General features: G+C 47.5%; 1 protein-coding gene across 9 annotated transcripts in view; it reads left to right on the top strand.

Annotated features, from left to right (window-relative positions):
• Positions 1-1,719: 1,719 nt before the first annotated feature.
• The window catches only part of Cic (Putative transcription factor capicua), a 52,554-nt gene continuing 28,979 nt past the window's right edge, over positions 1,720-25,294 (top strand). For 4 of the 9 annotated variants that reach the window (XM_077405900.1, XM_077405902.1, XM_077405903.1 and 1 more), the window contains exon 1: positions 1,721-2,772. The gene's annotated coding sequence lies outside the window, so the exon portion shown is untranslated. Of the gene's footprint in view, positions 2,773-20,366; positions 20,731-22,011; positions 22,233-22,763; positions 23,091-25,294 lie in introns of those variants that run through there. The other 5 variants (XM_077405896.1, XM_077405895.1, XM_077405901.1 and 2 more) reach the window with 5 other exon arrangements.

The following is a 25,294-nucleotide window of genomic DNA, read 5'->3' as shown; positions in this document are numbered from 1 at the left end:
CCTCCCCTCTCTCTCTTTTTTTCTGATTCTGGCAGCCGACAGCCGGAATCGTCCAAAATTACGCGGCTAGTGCGCCAAGGAAGCGCGAGCGCGCAAAACGTATAAGCGTCGCCCACACGTCTCCGTCGCTTTCCGCCTCCCCGGCGATCGCCCGTCGCCCGTTCTTACGTCACGATTGTTCTGTTCGCGCCTCCGCGGCCCGCGCGCGCGCTCGCGCGCATTTGTTTCCGCGGAACAGTGAATAACCTCTCCCGGCCGGCCCGGCAGTTCGTTCTCACACGCGCGCTCGCGCGCACGCGCTCGCGCACATATGCGTGTAAACGAGCACCGAGCGCTCGGGAACCAGGTTGCTGCCACCCTCTTCCCCCACCCCCACCCCCTTCGGCCGATCGCGTTGCCGTTCCCACTTCCCACCTCTCGCCCTCCCGCCGCCCCCGCCGTCGCGCCACGCTGCGCGTTTTCTCCGGCGATTTCAAGAAAGCCATATAGCTCCTTTCTGCCTTCGGTCGTCCTCTCCCGTCGTCGTCGTCCCTCCTCCGGAGGGGGCTCGGCTCCGCTCGACGGGACCGCGACTCCGTCGCGTGGTTCGCCTCGGCAACGAAAGGTCCGCTCCGCGCGTTTCCCCGCTAGTCTCGCTCTCTCCTGTTCACACTCGCCCTTCGTCTCCCCCACAATGCGTTCGTACCGTTCAGGTACGTGACGAGCGGACGCTCGTTCCCGAGAGAGGGTTTCGCGACGGGACGCTTTTCTCTCGTTTTTCGGTTTCGAAAAATGACGCAATCGCGATTCCGCGTCGTGGAAATACAGGGACCAAAAGTCGCTCTATCTCTTGCCATCGTTTGCTCCGCGAGCATCGACTGTATTCGCGCGTTGGTTCAGTCGTCTGGTTTTCGAGTTGAAAGTCATTTGTGAGATTTTCCTCTCGTCGCTATTAAAGAGATATTTGCGCGCGAGAGGCGAGGATACCAAGAGTACGCCGTAAAAGCGAAAATGAAAATGATCGCCGTACGAAGGGTAAAAGCACGTAATAAGGCGACGTGCAACGAGCTGTGAAGATCGTCGCGTGTCGCATCCACCTGTCCCCTCTCCCCCTGCGTGAGTTTATTTACATACGTAAAACATACGTCTGTAACGAAACGTAGGCATCCGCGGAACGCGTCGTAGCCTACATACGTCACTGCTCCCGCGAGAAGCGAGCGACGAGGTGTTAGTCACCTCAAGGACGTTCGTTGTAATTGGGATAGGTCGGACGGAACCGTCGGTGGAACGAGGAAGGAGCGCTGCGACGCGGCGGGAGAAAGAGAGGGATCGAGAGAACGGAGTCGCGCACAGTGCACACCGCCGAGATACAGTGGAAACGCATGTCGCGGCGGAGGAGCGCGGAGCGCGTGGAAGAGAGAAAGAGGAATCGCGGGGGGTGGCGGGGAGCGGGCGAGCGGAGAGAAGGAATGCGCGCGCGCGCGCGACAGAGAGAGAGAGACGGTTGAATTTTCGTTTCGACATAAAGAAGAAACGCGAGCGCGAGAGAGGGAGCCGATTACGAGGGTATCTCGCGGGGAACGAACGACGAAGATGGAGAACGAGGGTGGCCGGAGCGTAGCGCGGAACGAAGAGAGAGGAAGAGAAGAGGGGCGACGGCGCGGTGGGGCGACGCTCGCGAGTGGTGGGGGGAGAGCGGACGGGGATATACGATATACGCCATACGGGATTACGGGGAGAGTCATCCGCGCGCCGCCGGTGTCGCGAGTATCCGTAAATGGCGCCTCGCCTAGCCGTGAACGTCGGCGCGTCACGGACCCCTTTTTCTCTCTCTTCTCTTTCTCTTTCTCTCCCTCGCTCTCGGCGAGAGCGGGCTTTCCGCGCGCGTATAGTCCACGGTGAAACGAAACGACTCGAACGACGGTGAACGCGGACCCTACCCTGCCTTTTTTCTCTCGGTACACGGTATACAGAGATACCGTCGTTACCGTCGGGACCCGCGGTATTGCGCGACGTGCGGGTGCGAATCGCGACCGCGAGTCGCGAGTGCGTGCATCATCCACGATCCCTGTCTTTCTCTCTCTCTCTCTTCTCCCTACCCCTACCCCGCCACCTCTCGATCCTCCGGCCCGTCGACCGCTACCTGCCTTCAACCTCCAACCCCTCTCCGTCGCTCTCTCTCTCTCTCTTTCTCTCGCTCGCCGCGCCAACGACGTGTCCCGCGCGCGCTCGGCCGCTCGGCTCGGCGCTCGCTTGTGTTTCCTCCGCGGGCTCGGGGCAATCGTGGCTCTCTTCCCGGCGTGTGCGCGTCAATGCTCAGTGGCGCCCTTCGTCGAATTCGCGTGCAGGCAACATGGAGGAAGGTGCGGTGGTGCTACGATAGTGGTTTCCAAGCGAGGAGAGTGCTACGCGACGACGACGACGACGACGACGACGGCGACGACAGCAGCGCCGTCGCGGTGCCCGGAACGACGAGTGTATCGGCTCCTATCGTCTGCTGCTACTCCTTGGCGATCGCCTCCTCCTCCACCTCCTTGCCCGTCGTCTCCTTCGCTTCCTCCTCCTTCTCATCTCCGTCACCTCCTCGGCCGTCTCTTCCTCCTCCGCCTCTTCCTCCTCCTTCCCCCTCCTCTCCCCCTCTTCCTCAGCTTCTTCCTCCTTCCTTGGTGACTACGACGGCGGCGACGACGACGACGACGACGGCAACGGCAACGGCAACGGCAACGACGAGTCAAAGCGCCGGTTTCCTCGCCTCTGTTCGGACCGGCGATCACGTCGCCGCGGAACCTACAGGTAAAGAACGTCCCCGGGACTTTGCAACCCTTTCCCTCTCTCCCTCCGGGACGGAGGGACGCCGAAGCGCTCGCGCATCTTACTTTCCTCTCTTCCTCCTTCTCCTCCCGCTTCTCCGCTCCTGCCTCCCTTCGTCCCCCGGTCCCTCCGCCGCCTCGTTACCGGATTCGACCATTCCGGGTCGGACGTCGGACGTCGGAGTGGCGACGGAAATGTTTGTGCCCGCGATGAGTCGACCCTTCTTGTCGTTGCTGCTGCGCGCGTGACGGAGAGACGCGCGACTTTAACCTTCGATGAATTATTTTCACGAATGTCGAAGAACGGGAGATTCGCGAGCGATTCTCTTTGTCCTTTCCCCGCCGGACGAGTCCTCCCTTCTCCCCTCGGAGGACAGTCGTCTGTTTATCTGGAGTGAAAGGGGGGTTGATGCTCGCGCGGGGGACGATCCGTTCTGCGATCGTTAATTAAATAGATCCGCTCGCCGTCGCGCTACGGGTAGGGTGTTTTTAAAAATCGAGGAAAGGAGAAACGAGAGAAAGAGAGAGATCGTATGATTTCGAATACGCATCCACCACTCTCGGCGTGTGTTTGTCTCGCTTGTTTGACTGGCGCGTTTTCAAAAATAGGTCGCTACGGCACCTAACGATACAGCGCGACGCGTACCCGAAGTTAACAACGACGAACAACCGTGTTACGTTATTTCGAAGTCTCGCAGAACTCGCTATAGAGGATCGAGAACACTTGCGAAACGACGAAAGGTTATTCCACCGGTGGTTGGAGCCCGAAAAGTGTGTGCGAACACACGTGTATTCTCGAGTATTTGGAAAACCACGCGAGACTTTCCCGAATCGTAATTAATTGATTTGAAATCTCGGAACGAATCGATTTTCGTTTCTTTATTTTTTATTTTTACTCGATTTTTTTTTCTTTATTCGATTCCACGCTTTTTACCCTGAAAATTCGCGCTACGATTTCGTCATCGAATCGCGCGATTGAGCAGGATTCTCTTGTCGGGACTCGCGCTCGGTAACACCGGCTCGTTTACGCGCGCGGCAACGGCGAGTTCATCCCTCGGGAATCGCGCGCGGCAACGGCGACGCGTCCGCGAATCGATACGCCGCTTCGTTCGGCCAGTCGCTGCACGCTGATGGCTCGCCGGCTCTTTAACGTGGTGCATCGATAAGAGGCCCCCGGAGGCGTTATCGCGCGAATACGCCGGCACGGTTGCCGCGAGCCGCGCGAGACTCATGTGTGCCGTAATATTTCCGCGACCCCCCCTCCCCCGGCTGTTTCCCGCGCGTCGCTTACCCCCGGGCTAAAATTTCTTTATGTAGATAGAAGAGCGAAGGGAGAAGAGAGAGAGAAGCGGGAAGAAGAGGGAAAAGTCCAAGATTCGGTTGTGCGCGAACGTGCCTTTTTTTCGTTTTAACGTCAATTAGTTCAGCGCGCGCGCGCGCGCGCGAGTTTCGGAGTTGCGTTTTTTCATTTTTATCTTTATTCTTTAAATTGTGAATCGTTGGACAACTCTCGAGAGAAGGATTCGATAAACGTCCATCGTAAAATGTAACGAAACAATTTTCTTAATAACAATAATGATTTTACAAGCCTGAGAGTTAACGTATAGAATTAAACGCTCATATTCGCGCGCAACCATAGTGAGAGATACGCGCGTTCGTCTTCCTACATTCGTACCGTAGATCGTAATATAAGGAACGGAGTCAGGGTCGCCGCGTGTTGTCAGCTAGAGTTCTTTGTTTAGGAGAGACCGGGAGACGACGATCCCCACGGCCGGGCCGAGTCGCGACAACCGGGTCGCGCCGGATCGTCGTGGAACGCGTCTTATCGTCCATTCGTCGTCGGTCGATCGATCGACCGGGGAATCGACGATCCGGCTGACGAGAGACGACGACGGCGAACATGTGCTCCTCCGACTCTCGTCGCTGAATCGCGCGGATAAGGTCGAGAGGGAAAGGGAAGCGCGCGCGGCGCGGCGTTACGTCGTCGATCGCGTTGCACGCGGCGGCGTGAGTCTCGGGTCTCGGCCGATTCCCCCCTTTCCGCGTTAAGAATTGCGTGCGCGAGGGTCGCTTTCGCGTACGACGCGACACAATGGGAAAAGTTCACTCTTGCGGATCGCGTCTCGTTGCGCTGCTGTCGGGAATTGTGCGCGTCGCCGCTGATAACGCGAGACGCGAGCAACGGCTCGGATAAAAACGTTAAAAATGGCTACGTTATGACGGACGCGTCGAATTTTCTTACGCTGCAAGGTTGACACTGATATACCTGCTTGATCATTGTTCTTCTGGAGCGAGCGCCGATACGCGGTGATCAATTTAAATAGCGGTCCATTATCGCTTATTGTCCGACTATTTGCGTCGGAACACAAATTTTTTAATTCGACGAGGATAAACGAAACAAGGTATGACAAAGATTTTAACGAATGAACGGTCATTTTCTGTAATCACACTTATGTTTATATTATTATACCTGTGTTGTTACTGATTATTGTATAATTTTCGGCGATTACGTGTGCGCGGGGCAAGAAAAATAATACCGCGACTATATGCGTGAAAATCTGAGACAGTTTTATACACAATCTCGAACGTATTTAAAATCTGTTAGATCTATTAAAATTATTAAAGAGCTATACAAAATCTAGAAAACCAAAATTACAAATAACCAGTTTAAATAAAAAAATGTAAAAAACGCATTTTGTTTCTATGCCTGAAACTTTGCGTTTCGTTATAAATAAATTATACGATTTAATATAAACCGTTTATAAAATCAAAGAAATCGTCAGGATAGATTTTAAGACGAGGTTCGGGCTTATTGTACACAACCGGGCGAGCAATCCCTTTTTCTTTCTGCGATCTTTTCGAAGCGCACTGACCGCTCGATTTCGTCATGCCGTCGGCGCGGGGGAGAGAGAGAGGAAAGGGGAGAGGTAGGAAAAGGAAAAAGGGAAAAGCGTTAGAAACGGACGATCGTTCGCCGGTTGAAGGCGTAGGTGAAAATGCAATTAGGTTCTCCGTGTTACGCGCGGCTGACGCGAAGCCGCACGCGTGACGTGACGTGACGTTGCGTGGCGTGCGCGCGTACGTGCGTGCATGCGTGTGCGAACTGCAAATTCAAAATGTAAATGCGCCGACCACCACGCGAGTTACACAGGGATCTACTTGAAAATAGACATCGGGGCAGGAGGTGGACGACCGTCGGAATCGTTTTAATCAACCGGCGACGTAAATACTCGCGGATCGTTATCCGTCTCTGCGGCCCGGGCCGCGTTTCGCGGTTCGCCCCGTAATCGCCGCCCAACTTAACGCCGCTACGTGCGCGTAAACGCCCGTGGATTAGATTACTTTGAGATTTTCGCTTCTGGACCGCGCGAAAAGATTTCCACTACGCTTTGACTCCGCGCGGCGGCTGTAAACCGCGCCGGACAAACTGATTTGGACGTCCCGATTTAGTCTCTCGCAAAGGCTTTACGCTTTGACGTTACGACACTTTAATTGCGTCTTAATTGAATCTGTAATTTATGCATAAATTAAGAAACGATTAATCGTGGTACTAGCGAGGAATTGAAACTCCCAACACGTCCATGCACTTTTAACATTTGATACGACTTACTTTCGATCGGATTATATAATGAAATTATATTATCGCGTTAATGATTTAATCATATTTTAGCATTTCGATAATAGAACTCGTCAGATTAGAAGAATTCGAGAGATCGATTATCCTTCTTACCGAGAAAATTCCGTAGTACGGAATCGGGGACCGTCTATTTGCGAATATCTACGCAATATGCACATGCACCACCGTCTGTCCGTGCGCGCGCGCGCGCGCGGGCGAGTGCGCACGTGTGCGACCCCCGTAGAAACCTGTTTCTCCGTGACAAGTTATTTGGATCGCGGACGATCCTCGTCGCAGGTTTAATTTCTGCATCGAGCGTGCCGGCGCATGCGTCGCGACACAGCTTCTTTCCTATTCTCACCGAATAATTTACGGCACGTGAGCTCCACACGGGATCGAACGCGTTTATGAGAGCCCGGCCCCGGCATCGCGGATGAATCAGAAAGAGAAAGAGAGGCAGGAGACAGAGAGAGAGAGAGAGAGCCCGTACTCTTTGCGCTAAACGTCATCGGTTCTAAGTATCACCGGGCATGTATGCCGTATATAGATAAAGGCTTATAGTCAGATAGTCGCTGATGAGAGTGTACCAGAAAAAAACTCTTTACCATCGGAACAATATTTTACATATACATAAAAAATATTTCATAGGGAAAAAAGAAGAGATATATTTAAGAAAATGTATATTATTTATATTTTATTTATTTTATACATATTATATATTTTTTTATATATTATTTGTATCATTTTATACTTATCTATACATAAAAATATATTTTTTGGATAACAATATATCTTATTTAAAATATCCAATTTTTCTATCATTTTTTAAGCATTTTTAATAATTATAATGAAATCATATGTATTGGCGAAGAATTTTTTCCCATGATTTTTCTACGTTTTAAAGAACGGTCTGACTTTCTACCTTGTTTTATTTTTGCTTTATATATGCACACGGACGGAAATTACATAGTAAACGATATCAAAAGTGAGGGAACAGTCATGAAGGGTGACGGATGATGAGATCCCGTTCGACGCACGAGCGCCAAAGCGAGTGTTACACACGATACATTACGACGTATCGCCCTTATGTAGAGCGTTTCGCAAATGCGAATCGCGTAAGCGCATGGGATCTTGATTCATCGGCGAACAAAAGAACTTTCGCTGTGCACGGGTCAACGATGCGGCACGCACGAGCGACGAACTAGGTGGTCGGAATCTCCCCCCCCCCCTCCTCCCGTTCCCACGTACGATAAAACCGACGACGTTGACGCATCGTAGAAGCGAGGTGTGTATCTTCTTTCGCGGAATCTCCGCGAGGCCGAACCGAATCTACGCGAGAGGCACCCCTCGTCGTTTGTCCCGATATTATCCCCGAGCACTTGACGTGAGACGATGTCTCTCGGTTTCTCGGAAAGCATTATACCTGTAGTCCCGAGCTAAAACAATCAATGTCATTTTCTGCTTTGGAGATAAACGAGCGAATGTTCTACACCTGAATACCTGACGCTTGTAGGTGACGTGATAAAGCGAAGAATTGATTAAATTTAAATGGAGAATCTTTAAATGAGAAACATTTTGCTGGGAAAAGGAGATATTTTATTTAATATATATATAATTTATACACATGGCTCTTTAATTGTATATTTATTCATTTAACTTTATTGGATATTATGTTAGCCAATTTATTTATATAATTTTATTAGATATTACATATATTCAGACACTGTGTCATTTTTTCATAACGAGTGTAAAATATTGATCACTTGATGGAGACAGATAAAAATATTTTTGAATAATGAAAATAGCTGTAAGATACTATTCTAACAATAAGCAGTGACCTTTCCAACAATAAGTAGACTTTTCATACGGTAAAGTTTTCATAAATAAAACCTTTTCATTGTAACTAATTTTAATATTTCTTTTGCCTTCTCAAAATTGAAATCAAGTTCTAGCTAAATCTGCTAAATAATTAATATTATCATTTGAATCATAAATTTATTATAGCATTGATAAATGTCTAACATTTAGTGCTCACATTTATAGATCTAAAAAAATATTTATACGAATTGTTTTACTTAAAATGGTTTTCTCGACAAACTGTCGGTCTTTTACACTTTTACTACGAGAATAAAGAGGCATGTAAAACGTAACGTTATGTCCTTCACGAAGGCCGGTCGTTTTTCGCGTTCGTATTCTTAATGATCGACTTGCGGAGTGTCGTTTCATCAGAAAGAGAATTAAGCGGGAATTGTCAAGCGACGCGCCCGCCTTCTTCGTTCCGTATTCGCGGATCGATTCGTGTTACCCACATCTTCGCTCGGAATAAAGCGGATAAGAGCTCTCTCTCTCTCTCTCTCTCTCACTCTCTCACTCTTTCTCTCGCTTCCTCCTTCTCTAGGCCACGGGGTGCCGGGGTCCTTCTTATTTGACGGCTCGTCCGATCCTGGTGAAATCTGTTGCTAACCGGGCGGGCGGCGACGCTCACAAAGGCCACGAGGAAGCGCGTCGAGACGCCCGCGAACACGCAACCGCCGTGGCTTGCGCACACATACATGCGTACATGTGCGCGCGCGCAAGCGCGTTCACACGCATGTAACGCGTACCCGCGCGCGCGTAACGCTGTTGTACGGGTATATGGTGTGTCGCGAGCGCACACGGCAGGTACGTGTAATCGCAAGATTGCAGCCGAGCACTCTTTTAATAGACGACAGAGGCTAGGCTTATAGACGCGCGCTAGACATCGTCCACGGTCAATGGTTGGCACATGCGGTACGTACGGCACATTGAATGAAATATTTTCAGATACGAGCGTATGTGTCCGCTCGTGTCGTCGTCGGCAGGTACGCGAATAAGTATCGTCCGCGCGTCAACGCGCGGATCCGAGCCGGCCACGAGCTCAGCAAGGACGGAACGGAACGGATCGCGAGCAGCGAGCACTCGCGAACGAACGTGTAACGAATGCAACGAGCGCTTTTCCTCTGACGCATCAACGAGATAGGAACCGTATGTTCGTTGATGTGAATTTGGACTCTCGTTTGTATTCGCGACGTTGTGCACGCTCATTGAAGCCAGTTATTTCACTGCTCGTGTCCGTTCGCGCGTTCTTTGCTCGGTCTGGATCTGTCTTTAACAATAAGATATGAAAAACTTGGCTTGCGTAAAACAAAATCTCGGCATTGATATTCGATAATTTCGGACTTTACGTGAACGGTGCATGGACTTTTATTTAATTATGATGTCAGTTACGATCAGTTATCAGGTGAAAATTGGCAGAATAAAATGAATAATTTGTCTTTTTTTTCCAATCTTGTTTGTGGTCGTGACATAATTTATAAGCGATAGACCAATCGATCGGACAAAATTGGCGAACTTGAAATGCGAAACTGCAATCGCCCTTACATTTTTTACTAAAGCAGCTTTTTTTATCGCGATTTTACGTTAATAAATTTATCAGATTTTTCGCTATAACTGGATTGCATTTTCGCGACTCGCTGTTTGACTAGATTCTCGCATTACGAAGTTATATATCGGCAAAAAAATCTTGGAATGCGATGCCGAGCGCAGATTTGTGTTAAAATTTATAATGCTCCGGGTACCAAAAGACTTCGCGGCATTTCCAGTGCAAATATACTATCATGAATTAAATTTGCATGACAATATTCTTATCAATGGATGATTTGCGCAACGAGGGGAGCGGAAATTCCGTAGTAGGTAGTCATAACTCGTTGCTATACCTACCTTATTATGACTCACGCTCTGTTACTATATTCCTGGGAAAAAAAAAAATAAAAAACTACGATTGAACGTTAGTCGTACTCGAGTATACCTACGTTAAAATGACGTGTCAATAATTGAGAGCGTAAACGTCAGCAAACGCGATTGCCCTGTATAATTACGTTTTTCGCTCGGAGTTACATTTTAATTTGGTTAAATCGTCACGTTTTTCGGCTAAAAACTTTTGAATAGATGACCATACGTAAGTTATCGCGAAATGAGCTTTGAAGACGCTTGATCTATTATTTCAAGTGAAATGTCACACTTAAAAATACCATGTCCACCGTTGTTGGAATATCGTTTAATCTCTTGTTCCAACGCTCTCGCATTTCTCCGGCATAGTTGGTGGATATAATTTTTTGACGAAGTCGATAAAACGGCGATATATTTTTTTGCTCTGCAGTTATAAACCGACGATAGATATGTCCATAATTAACTTTGCGACCGCGCGAAAAGATATCGACCAAAAACAGCGTATAATTGTGACAGTAACGATATGACCGCGTGCCTGCGACTTTCTGTAGGACATAAATAAAACGAATGCTCGAGAACTGAATAACTTAACAATTATCAAATGACCGAGATGATTACTCATCAATCATCATTTATAACAGTTCGATCGAGATATAAAGGCGCATTTTAAAGCGAATATTATTGTCAGAGTGACCTAAATTATGCAGATATACCTGCTACACTTCTGCTCCGAGTTCCACATTGTATTTTTGCGTAATATGCGATTAAGAAAAATATTCTATGATCGTGTAAAATGTGTAATCGTCTTTTTAAATTTTTCTGTGATAGACGATAATTCGAAAACACAGGCGCGTTGATTAATGAAAGTGTTCAAACGGTTCGCGATAAAAGATAAAACATGATTCGGAGACAAATACAGCGATTAATGAAAGCATTTAAATGATTTGTTTCATTCAGTTTATAAGACACGTCGCCGTTCGTAGATTCTCTCACGCGCAGAGATTGTATTCCGCAATATATACGGACGATACACGTGCAATAATAGAATCTTCCCCATTTATTTGAATTTTCATTATTCGAAGACTTTACTACTCAAACATTCTGTTATCCGAATGCAGAAGGTGCACGCATATTCTTCACAATATATATTTCCCCTTACGTTTGAAGCAGGAATATTTCGCGTAACATTTACTAAAGATGAACATATGAGATATGAGCCTTTTCATCTCAAAGCTCGCTCACTCGCACTCGGTTCGCGCTATGGCGAGCGGTGAAAATAGTTTTCCCTCGGTGTGTTACCTCGAACGTCATAGTACACGCTTCGATCACGCGTTTCAATTGAGGTGTGCCGCCATATATATCTCTCCTCCCCCCACGATGGATGATTAAAACAAATGACATTACGCTGCGCTACTGGCCGTTCTCTCGAAAAAGCCCCTCCATTATGGCACGAGTCCATGCGTGAGTATAGTTTTTACGCAAGAAAATAGTGTGTTACTTAATTAACATACTAATACTCACTTAAGAGTGTAACACTCGTTAATGTCTCGATCGTGCGACAGTTTGCCCACGAGACTCTTTGACCTTCGTTCAAAGAAGTCTCGAAACAATCTGTTAGCGAACAGATGCGATAAAAGTCACTTAAAATTTTCATTATTACTAATACTAATATAATAGTAATAATTTAGAAGGGTAATATTAGTGATTACTTTCTAATAAATTGGATATTACATTGCGAGAAATCGTGGCGATTGATTTTGGAATACGCGTGTTTCAAATTTTATATAAATATAAAAAGGATGATTTTACCGTGAAGAAAATAATTGATTTCGGATGCCGTCTCCATTGTGATTCGAAATTGTGTAGCGATACTTACTTTTTTGTTGCTCCTTATACGCATCAGTTTCAATGGTGTTCGTTCTTGTTGAAAGCAAGCCGACGACAACTTGGCCTCGTAAAAATCTTCGCGATATTCGTTGCTCTCGTTAACGCTTTGTTTTTAGTTACCTTCCTCGTGCTGGGGATCCCAGTTTCCTATACGCTTTGCTCGCGCGGCAATTCTGGCAAGCAATTGGAAGAAGCAAAACGAGCACGCAGTAAAATGCGAAGAGCAAAGTCCTGCCAACACAGTTAAAATTTCTCAATTTAAAATATACGCTTGAAACACTAGTTGAATCGGGGTCTAATAGATTCCAGTTTAGAGCTAATTAAGTTGTCCTTTGAATACGCATACTTCTACGATTATGTGGCCCCATGTTGTACATTATTTTTGAAACAATCGTTGAAATCATGTTATTTCATTGTTGGCACAAAAACCAGAACCTCTCCATGTTTACAAATATACTCATGTACAATAACGAAAGTTGAGAGGTCTATAGAGGACGGGTCTCTGACCCGGGACTTGGTCAAGGTGAACGACCTACCGTATCTGTGTTAATTTAGGGAATTTTTATACGCAAGGATGCTCCGCGAGGATATTTATTAAAATGCTGCGTTTCTCGAAAAAAAAAGAAATAAATTTTTTGATCCAACCGAATATACAATTTTTCCTTAACCTTCTGAAGCATAACTTTGCTGCCGTATACGAACTATTCTCGTGTTCTCAGTCTCGGCACCTGGGAGTCGCAAACGCCTCGTAGTCGCAGCTCGGGAAATGCGCGGGAACGACGACGCAAACGTGTTAACCGGCGCGAGTATAAGCGGAGTAACACGCGAAAATGGAGGGAGATACGCGGATGACGCAAGTGTGTACGGCGACTTTCGATTGATTCTGCGTCGGTTATAATAATAGCGTGCGAGATGGGGCGATGATACCGCTGCCGGGCAGTCTGGGCCTCCGCGCGACTGATTACGGGGTGCGGTGCGGAGGTGAATATCGCGGAAGACGATCGACTGTCGTCCACCAATCGTCGACCAGTACCACGATTGCCACCTCGAAGATACCTTCTCGAGTACTTTTATCGCATCGCTCCCCGTCTCTCTTTCTCTCTCTCTCTCTCTCTCTCTCTCTCTCTCTCTCTCTCTCTCTCTCTCTCTCTCTCTCTCTCTCATCATAGAACGTAGATAGCGGTGCAAAACTGCGATCGAGATAGCTTTGTTAACGACGAGGCCTTTGTTAATGACGGGTACGATTTGAGTCCTAATAGAGTCACGTTTCGCGGGAAATAAATGTGGAATCGTGCCGTTACTGGGGGATAGCGCGCAACATAAGACGATGAGAAAGAAATCGCATTAAGGACCCTGACACGAGCGTCGTCTTCCTCCTCGCGATATCGAGATAAACGCGAGCGTAATCGCGCTCCTCGCGCGAAGCGGGCGCGTTAAGATAAGTTAACGGAGTCCGCGTGAGGTCCGCCATAAACACCACTCGAAAAGACAGCAACTGTAAACACCGGCTGTTGTCAGTTATCTCTCTCTTTTTCTTGATCTCGTTTTTTCCGGGTTTGTCATCGCGGCACGTGAGCATGTTGGTTTAAAGTGGCAATCGGAATGCCCGTTGCCGTTAGCGACATATTTGCGTTTGCGACGTCTTATCCTCTCTCACATCTTTCCTCTTCTTCTGCTCCTATAGGAAAGCTGGATCTTAACAGACTTGAAGAATTATTCAAGTTCGAAATAAACGCTAAGTGAATTTGTTGGATTCGATAAGAATGAGGTTTCAACCTCGAAACGAATCTTACAATTTCTGGCCGAAGTGAGCTCATAATTTTTTCAACATTTATTTATAATCACGATTTTATCCATATGTAAAACTTGTTGATTGTGAATTCAATATGTTATTCTTAACTTACAAGCGAGAGACATATCCTGCAAGTATGAAATTATATTTATTTATAGATTATCTTATTTTTCCATGATTTCTGAAGAAATTATTTATTGCGATTGCGTTATATATTTAAAGTGGCTTTTGCTCTAAAACTATTATTCGAGGTGATATTTTTTGCGACCAATTTCTTGACAATAAAGAGGTTTGATGCTTATAAGCATAGTAGTAGCATTAAATTAAATATCGATTTAGTCACATGAGAAGACAGCTTTTAGCTTCAGCAGGTATAACCATGTTGAAAAATTGACTGTAATAATCAGTACGTGTCTTCCTTTTGCTCTGAAATATAACTGCATTTATAACCCGTAAATATTAATGTTAAGACTGACAGAGATGACAAAAAATATCGAATTCATTTATTCTGTCCCATAATTTCAATTTTTTTTCTCACGCCTCTCTTTTTCTCTCTTTATGTCATTTTTATCTGTCGATTCGTGTCAAATAAAAAAAACAAAATCGATGCTACCGGCGGCGATTATACGCGCTGCATCGCCACGCGTCGTCCAATCCAATTCTTTCTCTCTTTCCTTCTCTCGCTCGCTTTGTCTCGCTATTCGTGACTTTTCATTCATTCGTCGCTGTTGCAACGACAGCGACGTACAAGCGCTTGACTGTTACGCGCTCCGAGCGCGTCGGCGGCTCCTTAACGATCCACCGATACGCGGCGGTGACTTCGGAATCCTTTTGCGACCCGCGGCCACGACTGGTTACTCGCGCGACTTAAATAGCGATCGATACGCGCGCGCCCGCGGTGTGCAACGAGCAATGAAAGAGGAGAAAAAAAAGGAATAGGAGGGGACCGAAGGGGAAAAGGGAACCGGCACGTCATGGACGCTCGTAATCGTCCTACGCACGCATGTACGCGGAATAAGCGAGGCGATGTTATGTAATTTACTATTGGCCGCGCTTCGCGCGCTCCCGCCTCGTAATCTTCGAGTAAGCCGATCGTGACTCCAGCACATATCGTCTCGAATCCATCCCGATAGATCCCGCGGGAGGTAAGACAATCGCGCGAATAACTCGGCACGGTAATCGACTACCGATGTAATTTACAAAGGTGTGGATTCGATCCCTAAATTCTCCAAGTCAACGTTAGGATTCCACGTGGCTGTAGTTGCACGAGAAAACAAACGTTTACTTTTACAGTGTAAAAATATAAAGCACACCCCTAGAAGAATGTCACAACTTAAATTTCGATTTTGAGTTAAGCCCGTGAAAAGTATATATGCCTAAAATGTGACCTGCGACATTCGCTGCATGGGGCAGGAGAGTTATTCTTTTAAACCGGTTATGTTGCGGACCGTTGCGGTCACTGGATGAATAGTGTCATAAGTGAATTGACAAGTGAATCACCCCAGACCTTTTCAAGAAACAGCAAATAAATTTTATTATATCACGATATCGTGATTGTATATAATTGGGTTAGTTATTTTACAATTTAAAAAAAATTGAATTAAAATTGTTTTTTTATCCTAAAAATTGTAAATTTTTGAGTTGACACTTCTTCTCGGAATGCGATAAAAAATTACATTGTAAATAAATATCGTGTATGATGAAAACGTATATATTTTTGTTATAAATCGTGTGACGCACTTGTACGTAATTTTATACATACATATATATAATTTTTTTTACAATGTATATATTCCTACCGTAATTCTCGTGTAAACTCGTGTCTCCCGTGAGGATAAGGGTTAAAAGGCCACGCGCTATTTGCGGACGATCTTCCTCGCGCGCGTTCTACGTGGTGTCGTAAAAGCGATTTGCGGCTCCTCGCGTTTCGCCCTTTATCCACCTTAAGGTGGATCCAGACCAAGCTAGTAAGGACGAACGCGTTCGAGAACGATCTCCGTTCCCTCGACGCACCTTGTCGAGGGATGGAACCAGATTCGTTGACATAAATTCGTTCGTGCTCGCGATGCCATCCCGCGTTCGTTCAAGCTCGCGTTCGTTCGCGTTCGTTCGCGCTCTCCGCCTGAACCCACCTTAACGCGTTCAGGTGCTCGTGTATACACCTTCGCGATTGTGTAGAACGGGCATGTCATATCGGTGACGGCGACGGCGACGGCGACGGCGGTCGCGCGCAGCCGAGGCATGCGTGTGCAAATTATACGCGGACCAGTTGCGAGGGGAGAATGAATGTCTAGCGATGTGCACGTGACCCGAGACCAGCCAATAGGCCGCGGCCCATTCAACAGCATCTCACCGACCAGTGCCGTACCAACGTTAGCGCCGCCGTCCCGACTCTATAGTCGCTCTTCTCTAGTTTGTTCCTGATAACCCTTTCGCTTTCCAAAGGATATTCGTGTCACTTTTTCTCGAACGCTTCTTTCGAATCTCTGTCGGATTTTTATCTTATGTAATCTTCTAGTCGTCGCTCGTCGCTTCAGTCGTCAGTGAATCGATCTTCAATCGGTCGTAAGTGCGTTCTCGCGAGACTTCACTCTGCGTGCCCTGTATAAACTGGGACGCGTTACACTCGTTACAGAGTTGACACATCGGTCGCGATTTCTCCCCGTATAATAATCTCGCGGAAGAAAAGAGATGCGCTTCTCGAACGAGTCTGGCACAACGGCGCACGCAATCGCGTTTTCTAATGTTCATCCACTACTTCGGTATATTTGTTTGCGTTTCGATACCGTCGGTGAGTATCGGAGCGCGCGATAATTCTTGGACCGACGTCGAAAATTCCGAGAATCCGCTCGACAATACGCGCACATTGTTGTGCGTTGGCATACACGACGCTAGTTGGTTATACACACACACACACATACATACGCGCGATATATTCTCTTCTCTCTCTTTCTCCTCGCCCAGCTCTCTTTTTTCCGTTTCTTATTCCGTCCACGCACGCGTGTGTACGCCCGCAGGGTCGCACGCGGCCTCGACCAATATCGTTCAGGCGAAAAGAAAGAGCAAAAAAGAATATATTTGTAAATTGTTCTCTGCAATATTCTCCCTCAATTTACAAATGGATTATATAGAAGCTTAATATTGCTTTACCTGATCACGAAATAAAAATGTATATAAAAAAATTAATTCTAAATAATGGATCTCATTTTTCGCTAATTTTAATTTTCGAAATTATTTAACTATATATTCCATATTAATTATCGTGTCTTACCATTTCCCAATAATCTAAATAATATTCTTGTAATGAGAGGTCTTTTATCATTCTCTTTTCTCCGTTGGGAAATTTAATATAATTGTTACAATTTTATTTCGTTGGTATTATTTAATTACGTACTTTAGTTATCACGTGTCTTTATCTCGTTAGACTCCATTTTTTAATATCTCATTTCTAAAATAACAATATTCCCGGGATAAGTGGTTACCGCATTATTACTTATCACTTTTCCCGGTGTGCGTTCTTTATTATGAAATCAATTCCCTTCGTGCGCTCGTTGCATCTGTTACGGCGCTCTAAGTATCCGCTCTCGCGTGTAACGACCGCCCCTGCTTGGCTATGCAGATAGCGAGCGCGTGTATGTTACACATGCGAGTGTGCATGATGCGCACGAGTCGTCCCGAGCGTTTACGCACAGCGTACGAGAGGCCACTGTTACGCCAGATGTGTCTACTTCGTCTATGAGTCTTTCAATCTTAATGTCGCGATTCTGCGACACTTGACAAAGTCATAAAAACACGAATTCCGCCCTATGACGAATCGCTTATGAGGAGACTTCCCGATATCTTCTTAAATAACGAAGTAACAGAGCTACGCGTTTTTCGTTTCCTGAACAATTTTGAGAATTAAAATCGAAAACTTGCGAGGAGATGTGACGGAGTAAAAAGAAATAGATACGGCGTTCGACAAAGAATAAAACCCGCGATTACGTGAGTGATTTACAAATTTCTCGTGAAGAGCGTGATCTGTCAAGAAAAGAAATATTCTCTCGGTTTTTTGTAGAATAATAGACCACACACACACACACACACGCACACAAAGCTGCTTGCTTTTTTCGTATAGAAATCTCGAGATTGGTAGATAGGTATTAACGCTGTTTTGAAAATTAAATTTTCTACAAGAAGCATAATGTAGATAAGGACGGAACAAAAAGGAGTGCAAAGTAGAATAAACTACGGTGGAATAAAAACGTAACGGGTTATACAAAGCCGAAGTGAGGCGTGCCTACAATAAGATTCAGCGTTACAAAGAATCGAGGCAGAATATGTCAAAGGCGCTGATCCTTGTTTGCGTAACGACAACGGTGTAATAAAGTAGAAGTCGGGAGTGGATTCGCGATTTCTTATTCTTTTGACCGTTCGAAAGCAACCCGAGGCTCCGAAATAGCATATGACCGTGCCTGGTCTACCGGCGTGATTCATACGATCCCGCCGCGATCACACTAGCAGTTAGTTGCCGCGGCGAGGCTATCAGCTGTGTGTAATCAGCTCGCGAGGAGAAGGAGAGCGACAAGAAGGAGAAAAAGAGATAGGCGGAGACCGGGAGAAAAGATATGAGATTCATAATCGTCTCGCTTAAAATACATGCATAACGTAACGTACAGTCTGTAAGAACTTGTCCGTTTCCTATCCGCCGTAATCTATTTTAATGTAATTATTGATGCAACGATGAACAAGTCGAACAACGGTAAGTTGCGTCACATTTTCTTGAATAAAAAAAGAAAATCTCGTTTCTACAGTAACTGATTAAATTTATGTGTATGCGAAACAAAAAAAAATTTATTTTTATAACTTAATTTGCTACAAATTTCTTAATTACTGAGGTCATTGTGGATTTAATGTTGCTATTGATCTTGATTATATTTATTCTATCTGTTAATTATATTTTGATAGTCACACACATATTTCGAGTCAAAATTCTGTTCAAGCAAAACTTCGCTAGAATCAGCTAATTAAGATTTTATTATCGTCTTCCGGGTGAAGCGTATTTTACTCAACGCTTTTTCCAATCTTTCGAAAAACTTCTCGTGTCTCGATATTTTTGTTGCGGAAATATCATTTCCGTTTCCAATAACGAACGTCGCTACGTACACCACTATGCCCGTTACTGAACTGTATATCTATAATTTTCGTTCGATACTGATTGAAAGCTTCCGTATAATAGCGGTTTTCATAAAGATTTGAGAAAATTGAATTTAACGTTTCCGACTTTCAGGCCAGTTTTTCCAAGTTCTTAAAAAAGTGAATTGGATCACTTTGTCTCTTCAGTTATTACATTAACATTAAACAAAAGCAAGTAAACTTTCAAGAAATCGAGGAAATTAATATTTATTTTCTGGTAATTAAACATTAATTTTTCTTAAAAAAAAAAAATAAATTTCGGTAAAAAGAATTTGAGCACAAGTAATAAATGTACGCTAATTTAAAAACTCGAAAACTGATTCTTTTGCAACGGTAACGTTAATTTCTCAAGTCTTCGAAATTGGAAAACTCGCGCGCCGTCGATTATTTATCAGCGACGAAGGGAAAGAGAAAGAATACGGCGGGGTAAAAGCGCGGTAGCGGGCTACGCTCCTGGAAGGCTCGCAAGTCCGTGGCGACGGACCGCTGGTGGTCGGCTGTGTGTGCGTAGGTGTGTGCCGCTCCGGGTTAGTGGCTCTCGGGCGCGCGCACACGCATATACGGTCGCGCGTGTCGACGCTACTCGCGGCGTGTAGAGTGTAGAACAGCCGCTTAGCGCGCGCACAAGTGCATCCGTACGTGTGTACGTGTGAGCCACACACGGCCACACACGCACTCACGCACGCACACGTATATATACGCACGCGGTCGAGATATAGCAACTGTCAGTGGGAGCAAGCGTGTCTCCCTTTCTTTCTCTCTCTCTCTCTCTCTCTCTCTCTCTCTCTCTCTCTCTCCTTCTCTCTTTCAGTTGCGTGTTGCATACGCGAGCGCGCGCGCGCGTGTACGTAACGTGAATGTAGGGGCTGTCAGAGTGAACGAGCGCGTCGTTTCGGCTCGTCCGAGTGACTCGGTGAAGCGTATGCGTGCACGTCCGCCGAGATACACGAGCGTAGAAGTGGAATCATAGGAGGAGGCAGCGGTCGGAAAAGGTGAAGGTGAAGGAGGAGGCGCAGGAAGAGGTGGGGGGAAGAGGGGAGGGAGGCGCGCAGCGGGGCGTCGGTGGTGGTGGTGGTGCTTGAACGTGCACGACGTATGCCAGTCTCTCTTACTCCTTCCCTCTCTTGTCTCTCCTTCTCCGCGTTACGCGCGCGCGCGCGTGTGTGTGTGTGTGTGTGTGTGTGTGTGTGTGTATGCATGCGCGCGCGTGGTCGGCCGTCTCGGTTATACGACTCCGGCTCGTCGCAGGCAGTTCAGTTGAGCAATCGAATCGGAGAGTAACCGGTGCACGCGCGTGAGCGAGGGAGATTCATCGACAGCGATACCAGGCCACGGGGGGAGAGAGAGAGGGGGTGAGGGAGGGAGGGAGGGAGAGGTACCTACGGGAATCGTCGTGACACGTTCTAAATCCGCGTTCCGCGGTGACGGCGATGTCAATAATTCGGTGCCGCCGGCTCGACCCTCGCTCGCGTCACCGAGCAACAGCAGCAGCAGCAGCAGCAGCAGCAGCGGCGGCGACGACGTTGTTGTCGTTGCCGTTGCCGTCGTCGTCGTCGCCGTTGTCTCGGTCGCTGCGCTGCTCTCCCGGTCGGTAAAGACTACCCGCGTAGCGGCGATCGTGCTTCGTGACGTGACGCGCGTTCCACTGGTGCACGCGAACCCGCGGTGGGGCCCCTCTCCCGAGGCCGTCACGCTGAAAACGTGGACGGGAGCTACGAGGGTAGGTAGGTAAAAGAAAAAAATAAAACAAAAAGAAACGCGGCTTCCCCGCGCCGTTCGCCGACGGGTCGCCCCGGCGGCGATCCGCGCGATTCCCGTGCGACGTCTCCGTGTCCCCGCGTTCATTCATCCGTCCACCAGTGTCCACCCGTCGCGTATACCGCGAGTGCGGGAGTGAAAACGCGGGTTGCAGGCGAAGCATCGGGGATAAAGTGTGTAACGGCTATGCGAAACGCGCTGGGCGAGGGAATAGGTGTAGAGAAGCGTGTGTATTTCATTTATACGCGGCATTCACGCGAGTGCACGAGTGAACTCGAGATGCACGGTGCGTGTGTCGCGTGTATGCATGTGCGCGCGCCGTCTTCTCTCGCGCCTTCGTGTGTACGTGCGAGTATAGCGAGCGGGTGTTCGCGCGTGTATCGGTGTAACTCCCGGTGTGGTGCCCACACTGGGTGGGAAGAACGAGTGTGAGCGCGCGCGTGGAGTAGTCGGTCGCATGTTACGACGAGGATCCACACTATATACCTGCCTTAGGAATCGTACTATACGACGCCTATATCGCCTCTCTCGTCTATTTATACGACGACCATATACACGCCTCGCGTACTCTCTTCCCTCCCGTCCTCCCTCCCTCGTTCGCTCCCCTTTCGCTCCTCTTCCTCCGCTTTCGTTCCCCTCCGCCGTCTTTCTCCTTGCCCCTCCTCAGGCATGCATTAATTCCTTCCCCACCAAACGTCCCTCCGGGGTATATCGGCTCCTTTTCTTTTTCCCTCGCCCCCTTCGTTTGCTACTTACCTCCCACCTCACTCGCACATACATAGACATACGTAGGTAGATACATACACTCTCGTTCTCGCTCCTGCCCCTTTCCCCTTCGAGAGCGCGTCTTTCTCTTTCTCCTCCACCTTTTCTACCTCTTCCTCCGTAACGACATCCGCGAACACGAGCTAGTGGACTTTTTCTTTCTCTCCTTCTCTCTCTCTCTCTCTCTTTCTCTTTCTCTCTATCTATCTTTATCTATCTCTCTCTGTCCATCTCATTCACTCGCTCCTTCAATCATTCCTCGTCTCTGCTCGTCTCTGCTCTCCTCGTACTCTTACATACATGCGGAATGCGCCGCCAGGAATTCTCCCTCACAATGGATTTATTGTGTTGGTGAGAGCGGATCGAGCGCGCGAGCGTGTGTTTCCCCGGCACGCTCTCGCTCTCTCGCGAGAGCGGACGGCTCGGCGAACGCGCGTGTGTGTGTGCGCGCGCGCGTGAGAGAGAGAGAGAGAAAGAGCGAGACTTGACTCCGAGAGAGCGCCGTGCGACCGCCGCCGACTCGAGCGAGTCAAGATGGAGCTGCTAGACGCGTCGGGACCGCGCGAGTTCCACGGTTCCTCCGGCGCTGCGTCGTCCCTCCGCAGATTCCAGTCTCGGTCGTCATCAGCCGTTCGTTCTCGCCACGCCACGACAATCTCTCGTGCCTCTCGGCGGAGAACGACGCGCCGTTAACTTTCGGACGGTAACGATCGCCCTTTTCCGCGATCCCGCGGTTTTCCTCTGCTATATCTTCACGCCGAAATCTGCAGTGCCGTAGCTCCTCGGAAGTGCGTGTGTGCGCGCGCGTGTGGTGCCGCCGATCGTGATTCTCGTTCGTGCATGCGCTTTCCGCGGAAACGATAGCCGCAATGTGTGATTTCAGTTAACAGTGCTCTTTTTATCCCTCTCTCTTTCTTCTACCCTCCGTCTCTGTCTATTCGTCTATCTCGCCGAGTCTCGCCGTAGCTAGCCGGGATTCTTGGTATCGCGCTCCAAGTTTGTCGCTGAGAATTCGTCGATGCGCGTTTCGTATGACGGGCGACGCGTTCTCCGTAACGCGATGGTATCGTGCCATGCGATATTACGCTTGCTGCGACATGCAGCGTTTTTCTCCTCGTTTCTCTCTTTCTTCCTTTTCTTCCCCTCTTCGCTCCTCCCTCTTCTCTTTCTCCGTCTCGCTTCTCTATTCTCTTTCTCTCCACCTTTATAAAGAGATTACGCTGCTTCTCTACAGCGCATCTTCGTGGCCTGGAACACAGCGCGTGTGACGGTTCTCTTCAGTGTCGACGACTACGCTCTTTCGCTCTCTCGTTCTTACGCGTGGGTGGATATGTGTACGAGTGCAATAACGCTTTTGCACGGTGCGATTGATCGCTCTGCGGCGAAACTGTCGTCGGCTGCTTGAATGGAAAGTGCACTCCCGGTACGTCCCGACGTCCGACGCGATTGAACGACGAAATGGTGGTGATCCTCTTTCACTGCCGTCAGCTGTGGGCGGATTTACCGGTCCGGGACCGTCGTCGATTCGCTCGGTGATCCTTGACGCTATACCCGAACGAGAGTAAGTCCTCGACACTTGGTCGTCTCACCGCGAAGCATCTCGACCTTTAAGCACAAGTCGCGTATTCCCCCGCTCGAGATCCCATCCCCGCGCTGATCGCCGACCTTCCTCCGTAGCGAAGAAGGTAGTCGGCGACGGGATGAGGACCGCGTCCCTGTGCTACGCACAATTATGTACGCGTTATCCCCGCGGTAATAATTCTCTGGACGGCCCGTGGTGCATTAAAAAGGTTTCTTTAATTATAATGCTACAAGATATTAAAAGCACACTGTTATACGGCTTCGCTCGGCGTGATTTAAGTATATAATGTAATCTCAGTTTAACCGCACGATTCTTCCATCTCTCTGTTCCTCGCTGTCTCTTTCTTTCGAGCGTTATCTCTCGGCGAAGATACAATCGCGGCTAATAGGATCGAGCTACGCTGATGAAACCGATGATTAATATTGTCTTTGTTCGTCGTTTCCTCGACGGTGATCTCGATCGAAACGGAAATGGGGACAAAATCGTTTCTTCGGGGGTTCGCGAAAATATCACGTCGCGACGATGTTATTCGCGTATTTCCCTCCTCCCCTTCCCCGGCCAGAAATCGAACCGTGCCACCTCGATAGCCGAATCCGCGGGTGTATTTTCGTCCGATGGCCAATGGAAAGTTCAAAGTTGAATCACTCGCGATCGACGATAAGATTATGACGCCGCACGCGCGCGCATGCACATTTCCACATCTCTCTCTTCCGTTCTTCCTCTTCTTCTTCTTCTTCCCCGGCGAATGGCGCGATTCCCGAATATTCATAGTTGAGTTCATTGATCCGCCCAATCAGGTTTGTCGTGAGCACAGTTTTAATACTTTGACCGGGACGGCTACTTATTGCACACCGAGTACGTGCTCGGTGTCAGCTGTTCAGTCTTTATGCGAAAAGATATGGATCTACGTAGATTGTATGGAAAATAAAAAAAAATTGAGACTCTAAAGTTCCTCGGATGAAAGCAAGCCCAACTAAAATTAGCCTGTTCGCAAGTTTTTCGACGATATGGGGTAACAAATTGACTCATATTAGAGTACAAATTTGCAGATTCTGTTTTTAATTCACGTTCACCGTAATAGATTCGTTACGAAATATATTTTGTCACGATACATAAAAGACGTGTTCTAATTATGTGTGTGAAGAAAGGGAGCGTCGCAGATTTAATATCGCTGATCTAAATTCGTGGGGAAAGGGAGAGGGGGGGGGAGACGATTTTGTAGCAAAAAGATCGGTGAAGACGGCGATCGTTTTACGCGCCTCTGCACGTTTTTTATCGGTTGTTATGCGTTGTAGCGATCTGTACCGATACAGATTTATTATCAAACTTGCGTTATCTGCCTCGATTGTTATACAGTGCGCCGGCAGCCGTTGTGTAATAAAGGCGAGCCGATCGCGATCTACGATCTGGAGTTGTGACAGGATCGCGAAGAGTGCCAATATATTGGAACACGTTACATGGTGTATCGCGTGCTTCTCGATGGTATATCTCGTAACGCAAAATTGACTCCACATGGATTCGATTCGTGTAGATCTGTCGCTCAGCGACGTAACCCCATCGAACTCATAAATTTCTTACCAATTCTGAATTTCACCGGAAAGGTATTCGGAATCGTTGGTCAAATTTAATTTTCATTAGCGAATAGAAAAAATTACTTTATATTTTATACGGACATATTTCCGTATTTGCCGTATAAATTCTACAATGACGCATGAGAGATAATCAATAAATCCCCTACCTGAGTTTAATAACGTCAATTTACGCCGCGGACAGCTGAAATGATGAAACGTTAAAAATACGAACCGTATATAAAATTATTTCATGTTTTGTGTCAATTTGGACGAGTTACTTCGCTTTTCCGGAGAGTCGCGCGTTTCGATCGGTGGAACGATCCGTGGTCTCGTAACGTGTAACAATATACATCAGGGAAACGTGGAGTTAATTTTGATCTTTTTATAGAGCTTTTATGCTTGCTAATTTATGAGATTATACGTCGCGCTTTGAATCGACGGGGAACTAACAGGCAGCTCGACGATTTCGCTGAAAAAATGGCCGAAAAATCTTTGTCGCGCACGGGTCACGATAAGAGAGGTGCTTTCCGTTCTTTTTGAGTGATTTTTCGAGGCGCGAGTCCGCGCTTATTTCGCTGCGTTATCCATCCTAGAATGTATCTCCGTTTCGTA

Source organism: Temnothorax americanus, unplaced genomic scaffold (genome assembly GCF_048541705.1).
Source record: "Temnothorax americanus isolate GAGA-0224 unplaced genomic scaffold, ASM4854170v1 Scaffold2, whole genome shotgun sequence".
NCBI lineage: Eukaryota > Metazoa > Arthropoda > Insecta > Hymenoptera > Formicidae > Temnothorax > Temnothorax americanus.
Note: the sequence above shows the minus strand (reverse complement) of the source record. Positions and strands in the feature narration are given on the sequence as shown.